General features: G+C 35.7%; 1 protein-coding gene across 1 annotated transcript in view; it reads right to left on the bottom strand.

Annotated features, from left to right (window-relative positions):
- The window catches only part of LOC117336100, a 43,493-nt gene extending 32,595 nt beyond the window's left edge, over positions 1-10,898 (bottom strand). Inside the window, exon 1 of the mRNA XM_033896481.1 lies at positions 10,587-10,898. The gene's annotated coding sequence lies outside the window, so the exon portion shown is untranslated. The remainder of the gene's footprint in view (positions 1-10,586) is intronic.
- Positions 10,899-21,670: the final 10,772 nt, after the last annotated feature.

Below are 21,670 nucleotides of genomic sequence, written 5' to 3'. Positions count from 1 at the left end.
AAATAAACTTTCATGTATCTTGGAGAAAAGCCGGAGTACTCGGAAAAAAACCACCTGGCCTACGGTCGTTACCAGGCAACTGCTCCACGTGGGTTTCGAACTCGCAACCCAGAGGTGGAGGGCTAGTGATAGAGTGTTGGACCACCTTAACCACACGGCCACCGCGGCCCCTGTATTAAAGGCTATACTGAATTACGTCAATATGTCACAATAACCTGGCGTACATAGTTGCGTTATTTTGGTAGATCCTTTATATATAATAGTAAACCCAGTCAGTCTGTAATTTAATTATATTTTGAAATAAAGCCTAGATAAATATCATTCCATCACGTTTATGAATATTGGGATTTTATTTCTCGAGAGGGAGTCCAAGTTATGTGCAACGCGGGAATCTTATCTATGTATAAACAACGTCGAGTGCCCAATGTTGTCATATCTTCAGGCGATCCACGAGCAGTGTATAGTGATGGCGTTATTAAAGTATTCAGTTATCAATAATTGCCTCTAACAAGGGGGGAAGCCTGAACGTGGAGAGTCCTATCACCAGATGGGGATTAGTGCTGTTAGACCCGCACGTTAGGCCGTGTGTACCGACCATATAACAATGAAATACGATGGATGGCAGAATAATATAGTAAAGTAAAGCTTTATTCTTCCCGGTCTTTGTATATATTAGGAATATATATTTCGTTGTGTAAATGATATACTGACTGTTACATGCACACTAAACATATTGAAATTAGCGATGATATTAAAAGTAATTGAGTATATTGGAGCATGTGCTTGTGGAAACATGGATGCATGATTTCTTTTTCAGATTAAACTAAAGGAAAATGATTCGTACGAGGCGACTTGAGGTAATATATTTACTATTCCTATTCATTATCGGCAAACAACACCACTTACACCTCTCATATCGTCTTCGTTAATGCTGTCTCACTTTGGCCTCAATAAGAGACTTTGTGCTTGTGAGGAAGGTGTTGAACTTTGTCATCTAGCCGACACACTTCACTCTATTTATCGTGTCCAGATATGTCATTTCAGTGTGATCACACTATAAAAGCATCCGTCAGTGGCTCAATTATGTCAGTGAGATGGCACTATAAAAGGTCTGTCAGTGGTCCCATTTTTTCAGTTTGAAATGGCACTATGAAAGCGCCCGTCAGTGACCCCATTACTTCAGTGTGATAAAACTATAAGTATGTCAGTGACCCAATTATTTCAGTGTGATGAAACTATAAAATCGCCCGTCAGTGACCCCATCATTTCATTGTGATGACCCTATAAATCGTATGTCAGTGGCCCCATTATTTCAGTGTGATGAAACTATAAATCGTCTGTCAGTGGCCCCATCATTTCAGTGTGGTCACAGTATAATAAGTTATTCAGTGGCATCATCCTTTTATTGGGATTGCACTATAAACGTGTTCTCCAGTTTCCCCTTCATTCGTGGCACCTTTCATAAGTTACCTGATTTTATCAATAGGACGTTTAACAATTCCATACAAAATAGTTGTCTCGTAGCAAAAAAAGTGGTCGTCGCTGGATTATAAAATGGATTTGCCAACGCAATCCTTGAATGCTCATGTTACTGAACTGTAACGTTGAATTCATTACCATGATAAATTAATATCATTTGAAACTCAGTACATGCTCGATTCTTATGAAAATACAAATATATTCAAGATTACGTAATCACTCGAGAAAATCGTCTTTAAACTCATCTATATATAAAAACTAGAATATGCCGACGCTCTCCCACATTTAGTTGGAAATGGAAATTGCAATGGTGTTATTTGTTAAGTGTGGATTTGCAACGTTAGGATATATCACGTAAAATTTATCCTGGGATGTGTTGAAATAGTCTCGTGTTACTGTGCTGTTTGATTACTAATTAAACTGATTCGATGAATCAAATTATCATACCGATATGACTGTAATAGGTTTCACCATCAATGTATACTTTAAACACAGATGAGTCTGATTGCTTTACACACCTAAAACTTTCAGTCGACAGCAGAGTGTAATAACAGCATACTTCAATTTGGACGCGACATCCTAAATAGATGATCTACAATATCTTTGTAACTATAATTTAACTATGGGTTTCAATGACTTGTACTTCTACGTAGATATTACTGTAAAGGTACATATTTTACTGTAAAGGGACAGGTATTACAGTAAAGGTACAGATATTAATGTAAAGGTACAGATATTACTATAAGGTACAGATATTACTGTATAGGTAAAGATATTACTATAAGGTACAGATTTTACTTTAAAGGTACAGATATTACTATAAGTTACAGATATTACTGTAAATGTACAGATTTTACTGTAAAGGTACAGATATTACTGTAAAGGTACAGATATTACTGTAAAGGTACAGATATTACTGTTAAGGTACAGACATTACTGTAAAGGTAAAGATATTACTATAAAGGTACAGATATTACTGTAAAGGTACAGATATTACTGTAAAGGTACAGATATTACTGGTACAGATATTACTATAAGATACAGATATTATTGTAAAGGTACAGATATTACTGTAAAGGTACATATATTACTGTAAAGGTACAGATATGTTAAGGTACAGATATTACTGTTAAGGTACAGATATTACTGTAAAGGTACAGATATTACTATAAGATACAGATATTACTGTAAAGGTATAGATATTACTGTAAAGGTATAGATATTACTGTAAGGTACAGATATTACTGTAAAGGTACAGGTATTACTATAAAGGTGCAGACATTACTGCTAAGATACGGATTTTACAGTAAAGGTGCAGATATTACTATAAGATACAGATATTACTGTTAAGGTACAGATATTACTGTTAGGTACAGATATTACTGTAAAGGTACAGACATTACTATAAGATACAGATATTACTGTAAAGGTACAGATATTACTGTAAAGGTACAGATATTACTGTAAAGGTACATATATTACTGTTAGGTACAGATATTACTGTAAAGGTACAGACATTACTATAAGATACAGATATTACTGTAAAGGTACAGATATTACTGTAAAGGTACATATATTACTGTAAAGGTATAGATATTACTGTAAAGGTACATATATTACTGGTACAGATATTACTATAAGATACAGATATTATTGTAAATGTACAGACTTTACTGTAAAGGTACAGATATTACTGTAAAGGTACAGATATTACTGTAAAGGTACAGATATTACTGTAAGGTACAGATATTACTGTACAGGTACAGATATTACAGTAAAGGTACAGATATTACTGTAAGGTACAGATATTACTGTAAAGGTACAGGTATTACTATAAAGGTGCAGACATTACTGCTAAGATACGGATTTTACAGTAAAGGTGCAGATATTACTGTAAAGGTACAGATATTGCTATAAAGGTACAGATTTTACAGTAAAGGTACATATATTACTGTAAAGGTACAGATATTACTGTAAAAGTACATATATTACTGTAAAGGTACAGATATTATTGTAAATGTACAGACTTTACTGTAAAGGTACAGATTTTACAGTAAAGGTGCAGATATTACTGTAAAGGTACACATATTACTGTAAAGGTACAGATATGTTAAGGTACAGATATTACTGTAAAGGTACACATATTACTGTAAAGGTACAGATATGTTAAGGTACAGATATTACTGTAAAGGTATAGATGTTACTGTAAAGGTACAGATATTACTGTAAAGGTACAGATATTACTGTAAAGATACATATATTACTGTAAAGGTACAGATATTACTGTAAAGATACAAACATTACTGTAAAGGTATAGATATTACTGTAAAGGTACAGATATTACTGTAAAGGTACAGACATTACTGCTAAGATACGGATTTTACAGTAAAGGTGCAGATATTACTGTAAAGGTACAGATATTGCTATAAAGGTACAGATTTTACAGTAAAGGTACAAATATTACTGTAAAGGTACAGATATTACTGTAAAGGTACAGATTTTAGCGATTTTCTCTAAATTATGATGGCGCTAATAGTAGTTTCTGTGATTTTTTTCTATGGCAAGTATAAGCCACAGAGTCAATTCATCGCGCCGCTAATCCGTTTTAATTTAGTCACGCGCTAAAATATAACTGCAACGAAATAAATACGTTTCCGAAGCTGAAGAGGAAGACAGGTATGAAAAAAAAATAATGGTGCTGCAGGTCAGTTTTGGTTTGTCTGTTGTCTATTAACCTAACAGAGAAGATAAAACCTTGAAATCTCTGTAGCAGGCTCACATTAAACAAACCTGCTCTCGCCTGAAGGTTAAGGTGTGCATGACGAGGAAGACCCGAAAGGAAAAACGCTCGATTCTGTATAATTCTGCATAAACTTGGCACATTATTTTCAATCATTACCACAATCACTACGATAATGGTAGGATGTCACATCTCATATTAATTAAGGCGACATCTCGTTATCATTATCAGGATGCGGCGGATGTTTATATCTTCACATAAAACACCACCAGTTAATTAAGTAGCAGAGAGAGAAACGGTAGGGTTAAAATACCTCCTTGGTCAAAGGCGATTGTTACTACAACGTCTTAACTCCATCGTCCCGCGGCATGGACGGTGTGATTAAAGCTTATTTCAGAATAATAAAGGAGAGTGGTCATTTCTCCAAGTAATTACACCGTGTGCGTCCATCAGAGATCGATGACAAGCACAATTGGGATTTAGTCGGTAGGTATAGACTGTCAGTACCTGTGGGATACATTCTTTCCTAATGGACATTTACTCTCAACCTGATATGACCTTATTGAGTTGATAGGACCCATGAGAGTACCAAACCAAACACAATATGTAGTTCAGGTATATGTATAAGTATTCAGTAATCATATATCATTCTTTTCATAGTATATTAGAATGTCGCTAGGAGAACAACAACTTATCAAAAAACATACAACTGTAAGCGTTAATTTAACTTAAGTTGCATCCGTGTAACCATGTATTTTAAAGTTACGACTGACCAATTATTGATCTAAATATCCAAAAAGTTACACATATATTGAAAAAAATGCAGTCATCTATTTTGGTTTACTGGTTATTTAAGGTCCTTTAAACATATAAGGTCAGAGGAACAGTGTAGTCATCGACTTGGTTTGGTTTATTTAGTTTAACGTCCTATTAACAGCCAGGGTCATTTAAGGACGTGCCAGGTTTTGGAGGTGGAGGAAGGCCGGAGTATCCGGAGAAAAACCACCGGCCTACGGTCAGTACCTGGCAACTGTCCCACGTAGGTTTCGAACTCGCAACCCAGAGGTGGAGGGCTAGTGATAAAGTATCGGGACACCTTAACCACTCGGCCAACGCGGCCCCTATATAGTCACCGACGACGGGACAACCTTCGAATAATTTTATAGTTCGATCGCACTGGATTATCATTATTGACACGGATACATGACACGTGATACTTCGTTACTTGATCCAAAGACCGAGGAACTAACCAATCCATCACGCAGTCTCGTTCGAAACTGGACGCCAAGCTGAGCCTAGACTTGTCGGACGTTCAACACCCAGCACGAAGTAAATATCTCCTGGTGTACTATATGACAATGGGAAGAGACAGCTGTCGTTTTGTGTTTCCCTGCAAGTGTTGAGTATGTAAGCAGTAAATATTAAGTTCAATGTCGAGTTTAATGTCTTTGGAATATCAATGCAAGGGGACGGCACTCATAGCCTTGTCCACATTGATGACAGTTTAACTGAAGGCGAAGAATTAACTTGCAAAGGAGATTAAAAGGGAAGATACAAAGATTTAAGGTTTCTAAAATCGTATTATCATAAAAAAACATATTAATAAATAAACAGGTACAAGACAAGTGCCCCTTTTCTGCGGAACCTGAAAACGATGGGTTTCTAAAGTCAGGGATTGGGGAAGAAACATGTAGTTATGAAACATGATGATGCATACAGGTTCCAAGCGTTATTCTCAGGCAGCATATTAACACATGAAATGGCTAACCTTGAGTGTATTTTCTTTAACCAACAGACGGACAGGTCATACATGCGACAAAAGAAGAAGAAGAAGAAGAAGAAGAAGAAGAAGAAGAAGAAGAAAACAAAGAATCTATTGAACACGGCCCCTGCTCCAGATGTCTGATATATAGTGCAGTGATGATGTCTCTGATTATGTAAAAAGTCATATATTTATGAACAGTGTCTCATCTGAAACATGGGCTTGCGGGACTCTCCTCGTCCGTGATATATATCGCAATAGATATATACATCCGTTAGATTCTCACTACACCCTAACATTAATTGTACATCATTTGGTGTTCATCAGTTTAAATAGAACTTCCGACAACACGTAATAAAATTACTATTGTACACCTGCGGCCGTGGACATTGATTTCTGTCAATGTATGTTTCATGTTACAGGAGAATGTATACTCGACCAGAATACAATGGAATGTGGGATTTGTCCGGGAATCATTAAGCGGAAAGCTAGAGCTATTGTTTTCACTGCAATGGTCGGTAATAAATTAATCAGAAAAAGTGACTGACTATGGACAACATTAGTGCCAGTATTGTGTTTCTCCGTACCAATTTCCTACCTTACTCTGTTTGTATGGGGGTTTACATTCAAACAATGGCGAATACAATAATAGTGTAAACGGATGATGATGCTGCTGAAGAACGTTTTATACAAACCACGGCACGGCAATGTTATACCTGGACAAGCTAGCAGGATACCCGACCCGTTAATGTCTTACCAACATCGGGCTTACCGGTCGTTCCAGCGTTTAAGACCAATAATATAGACAAGAGTTTACCTTGGTAAGAGGACATATCCCATAGCCATATATTTATTTTAACTGTTGAAAAATATACTAGAGAAAATTTAAAACAATTCGTAATGAAGTATAATGTAGAAGTCAAATGTCCAAAGTATTGCAATAGACTGGGTTACATCGTATGCCACTTCTGTGTCACGATCAGTAAGATAGAGTCACATACCAAGAGGAATGTGTTCTAACATCCATATCATGACCATGAGACAATGCATTTTAAATATTAATATAAACACAATCGCATAATTTAAATTGTTCTCAGCCATGTATTAATGAAACTAAATTCTATCTAAATTAATATGAGCCTGGTTGATTTGTGTTCTACATTACCATTGTAAAATATACAATACTTATAATGATACCTCATGCGATTTTTCATGGAAATTTCCTTTTAGAATTCAATGACTAAATTGAATTAAATGATCCGAAAGGATATAATAAAGGATATTGCCGATCGTCATAGAAATGTATTTTTTGTTGAAAAGCACTCCTCTCTCTTCCTGAATATACTAATGAGGAAGCATTTCTGAATTCAAGGTCTGGCCTTAAGGTTCTTCATACATCTCTCGAGACCATTACAAATAATTTTAAAAGAGATGACATCGCTAGTCCCGTAAGAGGTTTTCGGAGATTATATCTGACAAATCTGTTTCATATTTTCTGCCTTTTTTCAGTATTGTGAAAACTTTAATGTAAACCATCCCTTAACATTCTATACAATTAGATTTCAGCTTGTTATATGACCTTGTAGCTTAAATTTATAGAAATGCATATCGGAATTGGTATTGCGATTTGAAATGAATCACATCTTGAAACATTTCTGTACCTGTCTCACTTCAAGTGTGTATTTTCCTTCTTTCATTTTAAATACAAAGATGGTAACCTAACGGGCAAATTCGATATCATATCAAACAGTGATGATAACTTTATTTCCCCTGCTGCGATGTCACGTAAGATGTCTTTGATGTTTGTTGATTTGACTAACGTTTCCACTGTTACCACTTGAGAATGTGACTCATTCCGAAGTGTACATAGATTTGTAAAGCGGAAGTTGTCGGTGAAGCAGAAGAAGCTTACTCTTCCGGAACACCTGGTATTATTCGTTCTTTTTTTAACCTTTACATGTGTCCCCATGCCAATAGATATTTCTGTTCATATTTTGCCTTCGTTTAATCGATTTTTGAGACATGTTTTATAATATTTCGTTGCTTTCGTAAGGGTAATATTTAACAGTATTAACAGTAAGGAGCATTCCTTTGTTCGGACATCAGAAACATGCACATTTTCTTTTGATGAAATCTACGTCTGAGCGATGATTATATAAGTGTCTGTGACTACATGTAATGAAATTAAAGCAAAATGTACAAGTAATAGGCGTATCGTATACAAATACGGTACGTCTTTGAGGTATTCAGTGATACTTCGGGTCGAATTAAAATAAATTCAGGACTTAATACTCGAAGAACTTTGGTTTATCTTAAGAGTATAACTGCCTAATTAATGTAAAGATTATAACTAGTACTACTAAGAAAAAATACATATTTTTCAGTAAGTTTAATTTTGACGACCAAAACATTATTCAAACGAAGGAATGCCCCTTTAATATGCCGCTAATTTTAGCAAATACTTCGAAACACATTACATCCGAACAAGTTATATATAACCTATATAATAGACGGACGTTAAAACTTGGTAGTCACAATGTCTGTTCAGGCTACCCAGTATGTCCTTGAAAAACAACCGTTAATACATCTTGGTGGTAACTCAGTCCGTCCTAATGTCTTGGTAACTAACTATGTCCTAATAAAACAACCGTTAAAACACCTTGGTGGTAACTCAGTCCGTCCTAATGTCTTGGTAACTAACTATGTCCTAATAAAACAACCGTTAAAACATCTTGGTGGTAACTGACTATGTCCTAATAAAACAACCGTTAAAACATCTTGGTGGTAACTCAGTCCGTCCTAATGTCTTGGTAACTAACTATGTCCTAATAAAACAACCGTTAAAACATCTTGGTGGTAACTGACTATGTCCTAATAAAACAACCGTTAAAACATCTTGGTGGTAACTCAGTCCGTCCTAATGTCTTGGTAACTAACTATGTCCTAATAAAACAACCGTTAAAACATCTTGGTGGTAACTGACTATGTCCTAATAAAGCAATCGTTAACACATCTTGGTGGTAACTCAGTCCGTCCTAATGTCTTGGTAACTAACTATGTCCTAATAAAACAACCGTTAAAACACCTTGGTGGTAACTCAGTCCGTCCTAATGTCTTGGTAACTAACTATGTCCTAATAAAACAACCGTTAAAACATCTTGGTGGTAACTGACTATGTCCTAATAAAGCAATCGTTAACACATCTTGGTGGTAACTCAGTCCGTCCTAATGTCTTGGTAACTAACTATGTCCTAATAAAACAACCGTTAAAACATCTTGGTGGTAACTGACTATGTCCTAATAAAACAACCGTTAAAACATCTTGGTGGTAACTCAGTCCGTCCTAATGTCTTGGTAACTAACTATGTCCTAATAAAACAACCGTTAAAACATCTTGGTGGTAACTGACTATGTCCTAATAAAACAACCGTTAAAACATCTTGGTGGTAACTCAGTCCGTCCTAATGTCTTGGTAACTAACTATGTCCTAATAAAACAACCGTTAAAACATCTTGGTGGTAACTCAGTCCGTCCTAATGTCTTGGTAACTAACTATGTCCTAATAAAACAACCGTTAAAACATCTTGGTGGTAACTCAGTCCGTCCTAATGTCTTGGTAACTAACTATGTCCTAATAAAACAACCGTTAAAACATCTTGGTGGTAACTGACTATGTCCTAATAAAGCAATCGTTAACACATCTTGGTGGTAACTCAGTCCGTCCTAATGTCTTGGTAACTAACTATGTCCTAATAAAATAATCGTTAAAACATCTTGGTGGTAACTCAGTCCGTCCTAATGTCTTAGTAACTAACTATGTCCTAATAAAATAATCGTTAAAACATCTTGGTGGTAACTGACTATGTCCTAATAAAACAACCGTTAAAACATCTTGGTGGTAACTCAGTCCGTCCTAATGTCTTGGTAACTAACTATGTCCTAATAAAACAACCGTTAAAACATCTTGGTGGTAACTGACTATGTCCTAATAAAGCAATCGTTAACACATCTTGGTGGTAACTCAGTCCGTCCTAATGTCTTGGTAACTAACTATGTCCTAATAAAACAACCGTTAAAACATCTTGGTGGTAACTGACTATGTCCTAATAAAGCAATCGTTAACACATCTTGGTGGTAACTCAGTCCGTCCTAATGTCTTGGTAACTAACTATGTCCTAATAAAATAATCGTTATCACATCTTGGTTGTTACCAGGTATGTCCTAATAATGTTGACGTGCTATAAGACATCACAATGAAAAATATCCTTCCTTTAGTTTCCATATCGAATGAAAACTCTGCACCCGAACTTCAAAATAATAATACCTTAACAGCCAATCCGATACCTCGGTGATTCACTTTAGAAATATCTAATACCGAAATAAATGATAATATTAAACACAATATTACCTAAAATATAGCTCCTGACGTTCAAATTCTGTAGTAGTCATTGAACGTATGGAGTGCTAATTAATAATGAATCATGGAAAAGCCAGTAACGTACTAATACTATTAAAAAAAAAAAAATAATCATGATTTGAAACAGTTATGAATGACAAAAAATATGATTCAAATGTAGTTGCATTAAACTATCAAACAGAACCTACCTTGATATAATTGGTTCCAAAACTGCCCGGAGAATACGTCGAGCTTAAGCGTACCTTGTTTCCACTCAAATTGTCGTCACCTCTCGCTGAATGTCAGATGCTCACATGGGTGAACTCGTCGCAGTTCTGGACTTATAAAGCTAGGCTATGGACACACAAGGCAACGTTTACACAATGACACTCTTGTGGTTTTACGAGAGAACACAAGGAGTGATAAGAGAAGCACCCACCCCAGCTAAACCTACTCCGTCAACAAGTCGATCCAAGTGCGTCGCTTACTATCACTCGTCTGATATCAAACGCCGCCACGCGTGGGTAGAGGGGTGTCATCGACTCCGGACGATAGGCCAATTCATGGTTGGTATTCCGCACAAATGAAAGGCACGTCCCCGCCGAGGCGAACCAATAGGAACATATTGGAATCGCCTACGATGGGCCGTTCACTTAGTAACGAAAGCGATGTGCCACTTTAAACTGATATATGTGTGTGATAGAAGTAAACACAGCTACAGTATATTGGCATTCAGGTAACGAACGATTATTGAACAGAATTGAATATATGTCCAAATTCGTAATATATGTTATTAAGATGTAATTAATCAGTAGTGAATAGACTGAGTGTTCAATAGCCCTTCTTTAACATATTTCTGAGTTCCAGGCATTCTGTTATACACCTTTAGCAAGTTTTAAAATAACATATGAATGTTGACATATGAATGTTCAATCCTAACACATGATACCCCGTCAAAACAGTTCAAGTGTGAAATATAACGAAATAGCATCTGGTATACCACAAGACAGCTGAACACCAATTGAAACACACACAAGACATTTATGTTGGAAAAAAATGTATTAAGATGTTTGTCTTGATCATGATCAACAATCATGTTTGTATCAATGTATTATCATCAAAATGTCTTTTTTGGGGGGTATTTCAGGAAATTGGCTGGTAAAAATATAAGTACACAGTATTTACCACCGTCTAAAATAACTGTTATATTTGTTTCACTTGTGTAATTGACAATGATATATTTCACTAGTGAAATACAGCGTAAATGACTAATTATCAACCCTTAACGAGTACGTAAAAGCGACATGATTGATTTCGCATATAACTGCAGATGTTTCGCTCACAATGGTGAGACGGATCTCTCTTTTATTTTGTAGGCGATCTTTTTTTTCATGATTTTCTATTCACAACTTTAATATCATACACAATCAACATGTAATGCGATCGGACCGTCAATGATGTCACTGTTTTATTGAATTTTGATTTAATGACAAAATCTAATTGAAAACTGGAAATTTGAATTAAATTTCAACGTCCAGCTATAGGACTCAGAGTGTTTGAAATAAATACGTTATATTGTAGAATGTTAACCAGATTATATCGGGACTTAACACAATGGTGTGCACGTGCGCATTGGTTTTTTATAAGGGGGGCCCCTAGTAGATGTTACTAATTCTGCGTTTTATCTTGTGCAATATATATATTGTTTCTGTAAGTAAATCATACCGTTATCAAGAAACAAGAAACTGAGTTTGGAACGCGGAAGTCTACTCATAATTTGGAAACGGATATCCCAAATATTGGAACCCGGATATTCGCACCGATTGGAACGCGGAAGTTCGCGCAGCTGGAAAGGCGGATATCCGCTGGATCTTCGATACGGAATATGTGCTTCGAGACTGGATACTTTAACAATACATTTATTATTCTATTAAACATTTGATACTTTGATGGGATCTCTCTCTGTGGTATGATAACGTATCACGCTGATGCTCTTGTCATTCTATGCATGTAAAGCAACAAAATATTCAAATTGGTCAACGTCCTCGTCACAGCCGTATACGGTCACACAACATCGTTATGTTTGGAAAAAAAAAGATAGTTATTACATCTTTGGATTATAGACAGTCCTAATTTTGCTAAATGTTTATTTGTTGTCTTCTTGCAGTTTGCTTGTTTACTGCTCATTCTTTATTGGGTTTTAACTTTTTACGTCTTTGAAACAGCTAAGGTTATATCAAGACAGCAGCAATAGATGATCAGTCACTCATGGTGCCCCTTTTTTGTGACATCACACTGAAATATCCCAAGGTCACAATATTCGATCAACGGTTCAACCGGTCCTAACCCCTACTCATAGAATGGTAATATATACCAAAGGAAACAGAAACGCAGAAACGAGGCTACTAAACGTACATGAATTCATAGACAACACAGTGATTCTCAATCTTTCAATTTTACAAGTACTAAGTATTACATTCTATAGCAGTTTTTTTTGTTCCCGTAGTAGGCTCTACTAAGCATTTAATAAAAAACGTTAAAACCAATATTTAAGTTATAATAAAAACCATCACATGTTTCTCTTCTCTGCAATGAATGTTTTATAAAATTTATATCTAACAGAATGCTTTGTTTCTTTAATTTGAATTTTAGTTTGTGAAAAGCTTGCTACTTTTTAATGATAAAACAATTCAAAGTGAAACGGACTTAAATGGAAGATACATTCACCTATATCTGATATGTTACCAATACCCTTACATTAATTACCACATTTAAGATTGTGTCGGTCAATGGAGATAAAAATGTTAATTTAGACAGAATAATAATGTCACTAATAACTCTCTTACACTGGTCAGTTTGTTATTCCCGTAACGACGGTTTCTAATAGAACAATCAAAACACAAAACCAAACCGTTGGAGTGCGCTCATGCGCTCATGCCCATCCTTAAGTGATAATGAATAACGTATACATTACTATTCAGTCTGATAGATTATAATGATCTAAATGTTTCGTGTAATCATCCAAAGCACAAGTCATGTACGCGCGAGATCGGTACACAGAGCACCTGTGACCGTTTGCCAAGCAGGCAGGGTGTCAGAATCTGCTACCTCCTTCCTGATTCTTCAGAAGGGCATGGAATTTAGCTCTTATTTTTTGTATCAATTGTTTGATTCTACGTTAAGTTTGCATTCATTTTAGCGCAAGCCCTGTTAGGAAGGCAATAGGTTATGTATCATGACGGAGACAAACCTAAAAGTCTAGGAAACGTTCAACGTTTGCTGTATAGACTGGTTTGTCTGCCGTCTGTCTAACGGGACCGGCTAGGGTGACATGTTACCCAGTGCAGGTGTGAAATGGCCCTTCATTAGTGGGCAACGTCTTAGCAAGAAAGAACGGCGTTATTGTGTTACAGTGTAATAGGCCGTAAAACGGTATCAATATCTGTCCCCATACACTAATAAATGTTTTCGTGTTTCCAGTATAATATATACATGCCATAATTGCCAAAGTTATCTTTAAGATTTCCTAGAATTTCGTTTATCAATACTAACCCGACATTGGGCCAGGTTGTTGACATCGTCTACCACATAATTTTCACTGTCAAATTAGATTGTCTGCCGCTGTCTGTAAAGGATGTCAGAGAGGGTGTGAATGACGAAGAGTCAAGCATCCTTAATGAAAGCGTCAATATAACATAAATTGTTAATATCAGGAGCTGCAAATCATATGTTAAATATCTAGATGGTAAAATAATAACTTTTGATCAGTGGTAATATATCTTAAATATCATCATCATCATCATCATCATCGTCATCATGGTCATCGTCATTGTCATCGTCGTCGTCATCATCATCATTACCGTCTTCGTCATCATCATCATCATAATCTTCATCTTCAAATCCGCACTGTTCAATTGTGCACAAGATATTCCATTGACATTGGAATTTTAAAAAATTCAACATTAACCATTAGTTAATAAAACACCCCCATTCAGTTCAATGTGGTTTTGCTTTGAAAATTGATAGCAAATGGCGCCTTAAATCCAATTACAGTTTACTCCCAAAGGACGCACGCCAAGTCTGGCATGTAGTACTATAGTTTGAGGAAATCGTTCGTTAATGGAGGAAACGCCAAAGCTGCTAATGTAATCACCTAATACTGAAGAAGGCGATGGTGTAAGATCGGTGTTTTCTACCACAGAAATACGATTTATAGATCAGCCTTAATTGATAAAAATGACCTATATCGAAACTCCATCCATAAATAAATGCATTTAGAATCCACAATAAACATACAACTAGAAAATTAATACGCTAAGAAGCATACATGTTTTGATAGCGACGCATATTATTCAATGGTAATATCAATATATTCCCAACAGAAGCGGTTTAATGGGTAACCGTACCATGTTTCAACTTTTCGGAGTTGTTTACAACTCTCTTCTTAGTAACACGGAAAGACATTGGTTACATTTTTCAACACAGCATGGCAACATATATATTTGAAGCTGATTCGAAAGATATACATTCAAAGGTAAACATATCTAGTCAAAATCTTTAGACTACACTATAGGTGAAAATATTTACATTTCAGCTAAATATAAGTTTGTATGTCGACCACTAATGACCTTAGACACTTATACGAGGACAATATGATAGGTTTGTTAATACAACACATATACCCCCTCTCCTCTATCGGCAATCAATGATGCTCGTATGTTCAAACGTTATATACCCGACAAGATTGTATTATAATAATGACAACGATGAAGAATCATACAACAATATGTCTCATTTCCATTGGAAAGATGATAAAATAACAACTAAACAAACAAACAAACAGAAAAAAAATCCAATGTAGGATTTTCAGGACGACGTTGTTAATTGATATATTCCAGTGTCATTATTCTGAATTAATTTACCGACAACGCACAAAAGAGTTTCCTTAAACATTACAGAGAAAATTTGATATTTCAGTTGTCCTCATCACAACAGCTGATTCTAGAAACACGGGTAATGTCTAGACCATTAGATAGCTACATGTACAAGTTCTAAAGAAACCCTCTTTTGTGGATAGTACAAAAGATTCGTACTCTATAAACATTTAAAAGGACTTGAATTTTACCCTGAATTTCGAAAGGTTGACGCAAATCAGCCTATCGATGCAATGAGAAATTTATTTTACCATTAATTACTCCATTATGGTTTTGAAGATATCTGTTTTTGTCAAAGGAATGGTAGATAGACTTCAGCGTTTGTAGGGTTAACTTTTACCAGTCACTTATCTTTTCTTTCTTGAACGTAAACCAGTTTTGTTCAACAATGCCGAGTTCTACATGGTCTTCCTTGTCAGAGTTCATTTCAATAATGTATTCGTTTCAAAGCTTTTCTTTCAATCATTTGCAATAACAGAGGGTATTTTGTGAGGATTCTTGGCTGAGAAGCGTAAATAAAAAATTCTTTTGGCCATTTTATCCAATGTCTGGTAGCTTGACATAGGTGTGTTGATAATTAAACGCATTTGTTGGTATATAGGCGTAATAATTATATATTATAATTACTTTTGGCCGATAGTTAGAAGTTCACCATATGAGGACGTTGTGTACTCTGTCGGTAGACTGTGATAAACCAAAGAAATTAAAAGGGCACATGTTGCTTCCTTCTGGATGTTCAACACTATAAAGTAAAGCTAGCTAACTCCGACATCAGAAAAATTGACCCAGAGTGATCACATCTCTCGGTCGCTGTATTTGACTGACATCGAAAAATCTCACATGAAGAACATGAAGAACATATGAAGCTTCCAAATCAAGTCGCCTTCTCGTATTTCGCAATAGAGACACCAGGCTCCATCCTACACTCTGTCAACAATCATATACTGTAAACGTACGGAAGTTGGCGCGCTCACATTTCAGGACATTGCCAATTCTTGATAAGTTAGTTCAGTGATGAATAAGCGAACTAGAATTATAGAAATACATAGTATATACAACTTGCAATTAACGCAATCATAATATAAAGCAATTATTTTAGTGCGAAAAGTGTTGAAATGATATTGCCGCTGAAATATGCAGGTTACAGTGATTTACATTTTGCTGTTCTTCGCATTAAGATACGTTCAACTCATTTAAAATGAAATATAATTACGTGCATCAGCGGAAAAGAAAAAAACGACTATGCCTGATGTTTCTCACTAAATTTAAGACGACTAGTTGTGGTCCCTTGCACGGTCTGGGATAGTTTACCTTTTGTCTCCTGACCAGAGGATATTGTAGAGCTCAACAATGAGGACCGCTGTATCCCACAGCATGGTGGTTTTAGAAGGCGACTAAAAGTGCCCCTACCCCCGAAGAATCGTGGATTTTATCCCTTATCAAAATACTAAGGTTGACCTTCTGCCCCATTGCCACATTTGAGATCTTAAATGTTTTCTTTCCTTTCTTACTAATCTGTTCTTCTGTTCTTTGTTTCCTTACTCTAGGTGTCTCCTTAACCCCCGTCATCATATGACCCTGGCTGTTGCGAGGATGTTAAACCCCTGAAAACAAACAAATTATTTTAACTTATTACTAATGTTTACTCCAACTTAATTTTTAATTGTTAAGTTGTAGAAATTAGAAATGTATATTATTATAAAATCTATCTCTATCACAGTTTTTCTCTTTAACAAATTATGGCGTTATTTTGCGTATTATGAGAACATACAACCCACAAATATGCATACCAAACATAATTTTATTCATCCTAAGGCTGGCCATCAAATAACTTTACTTGCTGCAAGACAGTCTCAATTTTCTGTTGACATAACGCATATGAGTGAAATATGATTTAATCTATAGATGTGAATCCCTGATAACCCAGCAGAGTCGAAGGAGGCGTGTCCCGTGTACGTTATTGATTTGTATCGTAGTGTATTGATGGAGGTTACCACGTGTTACAAACATACAGGAGATAGTGATTGTATCGTAACGAAGTTTTTACGAGGAATGATTGCCAGTTAGCAATGCTTGTTAACAGCGTCAGTTAGTTATCAAAGACCGAATGACAAGACGGAGTGTCCAGTACACACTGAGAGGATGGTGACGCGACTACAATGAATGCCTACATCATGTACAATATGTACATCGCCTGCTACTCTTATCAAATCGTAGATTTAAAGTACTTGAATATATATTTTGAAAAAAATGAAGTTAGTTGATTAAACTATACGATCAAATATTTTGGAACAAATTTACAGCAAAATATTCCCATGCAGTCAGAAAGCCTCTATATACATAAATAGGCAGATTATTTCGTTGTTGGCCTTCATGAGGTGAGCGTCCACTCAATCGAGGGATGCTATGGAATCTGTCCTCTGAACGTGACAAACCAATGCTGTGCATAGACCTTACCACATTACAAGGATGTTTATATCATTTTATATCTTCATTCATTACTTTGCACAAACTTCACATCTTTTTTACCATAGCGTGCTACTGGCACCATTGGTATCCTGGTTATTAAGTGAATGGAATTTGAATACATTTGACTCATTTTACCTTAAAGTCGTTTAAGGCCATTTAATTAAACATAAGTGAAAGTCAATCTCATCAATTCCTTGCATATTAAATATTTTAGACTTAAGGAAGATTTAGAAAGCATACTTTACCCAAAATTGAACTTTTGAATTAAACCTTGACACAAAATTGTTTGACAAGCTAAGTGTTTGATAAGATGAATTTAATAGAGTCAGCAATTAAAGAGTTTATTTTATGTAAAAAAAATCTGTACCGAATTCGGAGAAACATTTAGATCATGATTAAATGAAATAATTATAGAAGACATTTCGAAAAGCAGGTTTTAAAATATTAACGGAAATTTAAAAATGATCGAAGGATATATTCAAACTGGCGTAAATTTGTACGGGAAACTTTACACAAAAACTCATAATATCCCATTTATCATGATGACGTCGGTCTCCCTTCATTATATATATGGAAAAAGTAAACACACAAGCAAAATGATAAGAAGAAACACAACAATATCAAGGGGCGAAGAATGGTAGGTTATTCGTTCTATTGTATTATTAATGTTAAATTGGCGAATCGGATCATTTTCAATGTTATGCAACATGGCGGGGTTAATGATATCATGTCCATGTGCTGCATTTATCTTGCGATGCGAACTTTTGTTATTTTGATTTCATTTAGAATTCACGATGTCCATTCCGGATTAGCACACTTTTGCACATCAAGAAAGAAGCAAACAGCTGTATGTGTTTTATGTCATGCCTCGTCATTAACCTTATCTGTTATGCTACTTAATCTGCAATATACCTTTATTCATCTTTAAAGGTGCTATTAATGAGTGTGTCTTTCTTACAACGCCCAACACCGGTTTAATACCCAAATGTAAAGGGTTTGTTTGATTTGACTCGTTTAGCCGTTCACGAAAACTAACACTAAAATAAAATATAATATAGTCTAGTAGCAGATAAAAGACTAGACGAACCCCCAGATCTACAGGGATCAAGTATCAGTCACAGTAGCAACATTTGGTAATGATTCAGGACATATATTACTACAGCTATCCCGCACACTTAAGTACCCGCTATAGCTCATCTCCAGACGATTCGCTAGTCAAAATATAAATTTCAAAGTGATGGTAACTGCATCAATTCCTAACTATAAATAGGCAGCTTTATATACCTTCATGAATAGAATTGGTTTATATTTAAAATAGTTTGTGTGGCTATCATCTCTCGATGGCTAGCTCGCTGTCTCGTGATGGTATCGCATACTATTTATCTGAATCTGTAATTGCCCGGACTAGCTCGGTTCCATATTGTACTATTCATATCATTCTAATTCAATAACAATACACACGAGAGATTATCCCGAATACTCCGATCTTCCCCTCGGTTCCATTTGAGGATGAAACTAAATAACATTAAGTTATTCTGACACTTTGCCTATAAGTAGTGACGTCATTTATATCATTTGGTACGGGCGTATGGGACCTATCTCATACCGATTATCATTTATTTTATTCTGTTTTGATGATATCTTGAAAAACCAGACCTTTGTGTTCTGTTCCTTTCTGAGACGGGACGGTAGATTATTCTACTTTTCCTGTTTCGAAACTGTCTCAGAAATGGTGAGTGGTCGATCCTTGGCCAGTGCACAAAAGTTGAAACCAGGAACCTAGTTGGGATGTGCATACACAAACAACCTGTGATTGTTAATTCACAAGCGGGGGTCAGATGATTAATTCAGTGCCGGCTTTCTTCAGAAGGGATTGCGGCTGAACATTTGCCAGACAAATCTTGAACCTAAATGTAAAGAACGATTAAATCCGTTGTTTTTGGATGTGTTTACCAACAGTTCATAGCCATTTTGATAATAAGCTTTCCGCACTACCGGAACGGTAACAAACAATCAGGTCAGCATTGATGAGCATTAACAACTATTTGATCCACATTAATGAATGACTGCACGCTAATGGATCCATACTGGTGAACGTTTTGCAAACTAACGGGTCAATATTGGTGAACGTTTGCAAACTAACGGGTCCATATTGGTAAATGTTTTGCCACTAACGAGTCCAACGTTGGTGAACATTTGCCAACTTACGGGTCCATGTTGGTGAACATTTGCCAACTAACGGGTCCATGTTGGTAAATGTTCTGCCACTAACGGGTCCATATTGGTAAATGTTTGCCACTAACGAGTCCATGTTGGTGAACGTTTGCAAACTAACGGGTGCCATCGATGAACGTTTGCAGCTTTCGAATCAACATTGGCGAACATTTACACACTACTCAGTCGAAGGTTCTCCCATAAAAACTCGGAAAATGCATTTTAGACTAAATGGGGATGTTAAGCATTCCATCGATAAATTTATAAAATTTCATCTTTGAAGAATAGCTTTTATAACATAGCTTTTTAAAGAATATTTACATGAAATTGATTTTCATTAATGATTTGATTTATTAAACGTTGCTCAGCTCTTTAATGATGTGATTTGTTGATGGGTCATAAAATAATATAAATGGATTTCTAAGGCATTATCACTATGTAGATCTTGTTCGATACCTGCTGATAACAAATTTGTCAGCCGTTGCTGTAATTGGTAACATCTTTTTTGACCCTCTATTCGGAAAACTCGTTACTACATTCCTTTTTTTTATATTTTTTTTTCTGATATTTTAAACAAATTGTGTTTTGCTTGTCCTATAGTGTTTGGCTTTTGTCCTTACTGTGCGTTAGCTGTTCTCGAGATTGAGACGGCATATTGCAAAAAACTGGAAATTGTAGCTTTATGCTTGTCGTTCAGATTTTATTGTGTGTTGATTTAGGAGAGTTACTACGTCATAGCCAGATTAATAAATCACAATGGGTTTTATACTGTCATGTTAAATTCACGCCACATGAGCTAGTACACTGGTTGTTGACAGAAAATAAAGCTTTTTTGTTAAAGAAAACAAAAACGTTCCTTCAGTATCATCTACTTATCTAAATGTCTAGTTGCTACAAATACGAGTGTTTGATGGAATGTGTGTTAAAATTTCAGGCTTGTTTATTATGACCGGTTGTTCTCCTCGGTTGTCCGACATTCAACCTATTTCTGTTTCTCAAGCAATCCTTGACCTATCCATATTAAAACTGATATTACTTAGTTATATGCCTCTCTACATTCGTTTTGTATGATAAAATATGTATTCAGAGAAATGGTGTGGGCGACAAAGCACGTACAATTACTGATATATTGATTCTGTCCGACCCAATCTAGAAATCATGACAAACTTCAGGTTGAGGATTGGTTTAAGATCTAAAGTTACGTAAAGCGGCATTGTTATGTGCCTTTGCGATGTTTTCTCCTTAAGAATCATGGAAAGACAATCATGAATTAAATACCGGTAATCAAATCATAAGTGCTTTCTTAAACAAACATCAATAATAAAGTATTGTTAAAATGCCCCTCCTCCAATTTATTAAAGGTATGGCGCGAAAATAATAGGGAGGGAGGTGTGTTATGAATTGGTGTATCTTTAGTCCTAATATTAGATAGAACACGATTATATTGAAGTTCTTTGGGATAATGTTATGCTTTTTGGGTTAGATCAAAATATTTTTCCTTTCTAGTTATCATTAGCTCGAAGGTATGCCGAATACTAGTTTTCTTGCTAACCTTCACCTAGTGAATTCACTGGGGAATAATAGAATCTAACATGGGTCTGGTATGTTTCAACCCGAGTGTAAGTTTTTGGCCGGACAGCACGAGAGTCAAACTCTTATACAAGGATTGCGATATC

The sequence above is a fragment of the Pecten maximus genome, chromosome 10 (assembly GCF_902652985.1).
Source record: "Pecten maximus chromosome 10, xPecMax1.1, whole genome shotgun sequence".
NCBI lineage: Eukaryota > Metazoa > Mollusca > Bivalvia > Pectinida > Pectinidae > Pecten > Pecten maximus.
This window is presented reverse-complemented; position numbering and strand designations above follow the sequence as displayed.